Here is a 5,962-nt window from a genome sequence, read left to right on the forward strand (position 1 = left end):
AATAGTTTGAATGGAGTCCAGCGAATACGCTCACATTGGGTACACAACTTAAGACACTTACCCTGATGGTCTTTTAGATTCTGCTATTAAATATGCTTCAAGTATTTTCGATGAGTCGATGCAAAACTCAATTAATCAAGTGACAAATCTTGAAGATGGACTAGAGGTATACAGTTACAATAAGGAGCTAATGAATCATGAGACCACTGCATTGTTGAAACAATCAAACTAGTCATTGACCACAACAAGAAAACCAAAGAGCTAACAAAAATTGTTTTTCAACATTCTGTCTTTTTTTTACCAAATTTTCAGAAATCATTTATTATATACTATTTGATGATATTTTCACAACGGCTCTTCATCTGTGTACAGCAGATTCATAATACAGAATGTGGAGGCATCTTAAACGAAATAGCAAAAGTCTGAGAAACAGAGTAACTGTGTGTACAATGAAATCGACATCAATAATATATTGTGCGCGCCAGAATTTCTAAATTTAATCAATTATCTTGTGATCACATATCGATTGATCTCTCAATTATCGATCGATTAATCGCTGATTTTGCTATGACATAATTTGTATGCGCGATTAGTTATATGTTCATGAACAAAGCGACCGATCAAATCAAAACCTTGTAGTCACTTTATTCGTTTTTCAATTAATATCCATTTAACTTCTGTTGACAATTTTAAATAAGCGAATTAAATGCTAATCAGTAGAAATGAAAAACGTTCAATGCGCATTTAAGAAAATATTTATAGTAATTAATATATATAAGTATTTTCGGCTGTATGACTCTCTCTCTCTCTCTCTCTCTCTCTCTCTCTCTATATATATATATATATATATATATATATATATATATATATATATATATATATATATATATATATACACACATATATATATATACACATATATATATACACATATATATATGCATACATACATATATATATATATATATATATATATATATATATATATATATATATATATATATATATATATATATATATATATATATATATATTATTCGTGTGGTGTGTGGGTATTGTAGGTGTCGTTTGTGTGTATGTGTAGCATGTACATTGACAAACTGTATAGCACGAGATGTATAGATTTTTCATTAAAAAGAGACGAAGCTTATTATGTGCAATGATTGTAGTATAAATGTGTATATATTTCTCCTTTGATAGGATTTCTGCTTGTAAGGGTCATTATACCCACATAACTTCATTAATTCTGGCTGTTATTGCTAATTTCTATATAAATGCGTTCTGACTATAATGGGAGTTCCTACTGTCGTGCAAAACTACAGTTTAAAAATGAATGTAACCTTATAAGATGACATAATTAAATCACCTCATTCATTACATTTGAATTTATGAATGTAATGTTTACATGTGGTCACATTATGTTTCAAAAATGTGTTCTGATTATAAAAGATTTTGCAAGCGACAATCTATAGAAAATATATGCTACACCTTTGAGTGGTGCAGGAAGGGGAGCTTCGAATGCATCTAATTATCTTTGTTTATTATATTCACGCGAGGACACGCTCAAATATTATTCCTAATCTTTATATATATATATATATATATATATATATATATATATATATATATATATATATATATATATATATATATATATATATATATATGCAGATATATGATTTTGGTTTTGGTCCCGATGCCAGTGTTCAGGCAAGAAATATACAAATGGCCTTATTATATGGCACGAAATAATTATACATCAACAATTATAAAGGTAGGGAATTAAAGAACATGAGCCACCGTTGAGTACACGACATTAAATTAAAACGGATTTAAAGATCTTAGAAACAATATAATCCATTTTTTTAAACGTATGTAAATCCATTGGTAAGTAGAACCATGTCCTGGATCTAAACACTTGAAAGAATTTCTCTGATCTACACATATAGAACGGGAGACTTTAATGTGAATTGGTCTGTTAAGTGTTTGGAGCCACACAAAGTACATAGTCGGCAGCATCTGTTGCAGGCAGTCTGTTCTGAAATACCATGAGTGGGAGTACGGTAATGACCGTTTCAAAAGTATTTTATTCTGAGAGTTTGTATGTTTAGGAATTATTTGACAGACTACACAAAATGTCAGAACAGTAATTTATACAAGAGCTTCTCAATATGGATCGGAATAGAATTTAGACAAAATCAGAATAAATATTTCATTTGACAATTGCTTTCTGTATTATATTCTTAAATCATCCGCATGTATGTTTACTTCGGCTTCTTTGGGATAATTATGTAGTATATTTATCAGCTTCTTTGGGATAATTATGTAGTACATTTCCCAGCTTCTTTGGGATAATTATGTAGTACATTTCCCAGCTTCTTTGGGATACTTATGTAGTACATTTCCCAGCTTCTTTGGGATACTTATGTAGTACATTTCCCAGCTTCTTTATGATAATTATGTAGTACATTTCCCAGCTTCTTTGGGATACTTATGTAGTACATTTCCCAGCTTCTTTGGGATAATTATGTAGTACATTTCCCAGCTTCTTTGGGATACTTATGTAGTACATTTCCCAGCTTCTTTGGGATAATTATGTAGTACATTTCCCAGCTTCTTTGGGATACTTATGTAGTACATTTCCCAGCTTCTTTATGATAATTATGTAGTACATTTCCCAGCTTCTTTGGGATACTTATGTAGTACATTTCCCAGCTTCTTTGGGATACTTATGTAGTACATTTCACAGCTTCTTTGGGATAATTATGTAGTACATTTCCCAGCTTCTTTGGGATACTTATGTAGTACATTTCCCAGCTTCTTTGGGATAATTATGTAGTACATTTCCCAGCTTCTTTGGGATAATTATGTAGTACATTTCCCAGCTTCTTTGGGATAATTATATAGTACATTTCGCAGCTTCTTTGGGATACTTATGTAGTACATTTCACAGCTTCTTTGGGATAATTATGTAGTACATTTCCCACCTTCTTTGGGATACTTATGTAGTACATTTCCCAGCTTCTTTGGGATAATTATGTAGTACATTTCCCAGCTTCTTTGGGATAATTATGTAGTACATTTCCCAGCTTCTTTGGGATACTTATGTAGTACATTTCCCAGCTTTTTTGGGATAATTATGTAGTACATTTCCCAGCTTCTTTGGGATAATTATGTAGTACATTTACCAGCTTCTTTGGGATAATTATGTAGTACATTTCCCAGCTTCTTTGGGATAATTATGTAGTACATTTCCCAGCTTCTTTGGGATAATTATGTAGTACATTTCCCAGCTTCTTTGGGATAATTATGTAGTACATTTCCCAGCTTCTTTGGGATAATTATATAGTACGTTTCCCAGCTTCTTTGGGATAATTATGTAGTACATTTACCAGCTTCTTTGGGATAAATGAGAAAGAAAAGGGGTTTCTTGATAGATCCTTGGGGAACACGTGTATTGAACATATGGGAGTGAGAAAGATTGCCATTAATTGCGGATTGCTTTCTCAGTAATTCAAAATCCCTAACGCGAAAATGATTTAGTATTTACAAATAAATGTAATGTGCATAATTATTAAATGCTTTTTCAATCAAGTGATATCATTCTCACCACAAAGGTATTCTTTGATTTGTTCAAAACATATTCAGTTAATGTCAGAAACCCTGAAAGATTAGATTTTCTCTTCTGAAAACCAAATTGGTAGGAGGAGAAAAGAGCATTATCAGTGACAACAATAAAGTGTACAGGTGAGAATAAACAATTTGCTCTCTAAGTTTAGAAGGTAGGTGGCAGAACAGTTACTGGGGGATAGTTCATGTATTTAATTTACTACCCTCCTTTAAAATAAATAGCTAAATCAAGTGCATCTTTCCATGTGTGTGGAATTTTACTTTTTTTTGAGAGACTAATTATGTATGCATAACTCTTAGAAATATCAGGGACACATATTTTAAGGAGTTCTGAATGGATGCTGTCCATTATTTTGCATCATTTTATCAAGCTGAAACGTGCTTTTCTTATACCAGTTACAATGGAGCATGGATAAATTTTTAATTTTTAATTTTAAGGTTTTGTCCAATTTAAAAAAGAATGTACTGAAACAATGAACAATAGACTATAAGTCGGAGAAGCGTTTTGCATTTACTTGAGGTGAAGCCATTACGAGATACAAGTGTCCTTGCCTTTAGGCATCTCTTTTATAAGAGATGCCATTTACTTTCTGCTATCTTTAAAGTCATGAATGGTAGAATAATATATTTTTTATTTGTCTGAACAAATCTTAACTATTCCAGTATTCCGGTGAAACTTGTTTTACTGGTTATCGATTATTATAATCTCTGTCATTCTCTGCTGCTAAATATCACAAATAATTATCTTTTTCTATTTTTTATGCCATACGCATAGTATTAGACTACAAAGCAATATGTGTAGTATGTCCTCATTAAACAGATGCGTTGCTTTTTAAGAATAAACTATTGCATTGTATCAGTATTGTTATTGTAGTGATGTCTGTTTTATTTCCGTGTGTATATGTGTTTTTGAACCATGTATATTTATTCTGCAATACGGAGCTGATTTAGGATAGTATCAAAAGTGTCTTCCAATGGCGTAGAACAATATTAAGAATAATCGTGGTATATAAAAGAATAGCAAGAAGCATTTCTGCGGCCAGAGAGAATGTTTCTGAATGCAGTATAAATATGACATTGTTTGGGGATGTTAATATCAAAAATAAATAATCACAATTTAGTTTAATTTAGGTCGTTAATTATAAACTAATCTGGAGATTGAAAATATTTCATAATTTTTTACTGACCATCAGTTGGCACGGACAACATTATAGCAGCGGAATATCAAGTCTATGCTTAGAGCTGTAAATATGGCCGCCTACTTTTCATGCTGAAAAATTTTTGGTTTCTTCCTGAATGGATGAGGTTTTCGCAAAAATACTTCTTATGTCTAGTTGGTCTTAAATAAATATGGGACTAAGTCGTCTCTTGAACAAAAAGTCATATTGATTTAGAATTTTAGAAAAAGACTTGTATAATGTCCAACTGGTCATATATGCGACTGGTGCCAATCTGACATACAATATGGTCTCCACGTCAGCTATCTTGACAATCATACTACTCTTCCTGGTCATACCATCAGATGTGTGTGTGTGTGTGTGTGTGTGTGTGTGTGTGTGTGTGATTATGATTTTATAAGTAGCAGTGTGGCAGTTTATAGTGATGTCTAGTAATGCTGCAGTCATGTAGTATGATGTCCCACCCAGTCACGTTATCCTGACACCAGGCCGACCAGTCCTAACACGAACCTCTTAATGCTGAGCACCTAACAAGGCAGCTGTTAGTACCATTTTTGTAAGTATTTGGTATGATTCTGCCGGGGTTCAAACCCGCGACCTTCCGCATCCGAGGTGGACGTTCTAACCAATAGGCCACCGGAGCTGTCATACAATCATGAGATTTTCGATAAAATGCTTTTTGGTATATTAGTTGATCCTAAATGAAAATGGTACCTATTGGGCGTTGAATTGAATTATCTGTTATATTTTTTTTATCCTATATGACCGTGTTACCTATTGGGCGTTCAATTGAAAGTCTTGTTATCGTAACTCAGCACCAAGGGAAAGTTATATTGATATTGGGTTTGTACCAAATGCCAATTATGATGTCTAATTGACCATAAATGAAACTGGTGCCAACCTGAGGTACATTACTGCAGTCAAGGCTGTTGTCTTGAACATTGTATTTATCGCTACTTCTCAATGATGGAAGGTCATATTCACATTATGTTTCACCTGAAGACTTCTTGAGTGAAGACAAGGATATATTTGCGAGTAAAGTGAATCATTATATTGTAACATGTTGCCAAGCCATGAATAACAAAATCAAAAATGTTTCTACTTCGCTTTAACTGTAACAAGAACTATCCAACAGAAGTCAGAGAGTAACACCC

This window comes from Sinohyriopsis cumingii, chromosome 9 (genome assembly GCF_028554795.1).
Source record: "Sinohyriopsis cumingii isolate HCF-2022 chromosome 9, ASM2855479v2, whole genome shotgun sequence".
Classification (NCBI taxonomy): domain Eukaryota; kingdom Metazoa; phylum Mollusca; class Bivalvia; order Unionida; family Unionidae; genus Sinohyriopsis; species Sinohyriopsis cumingii.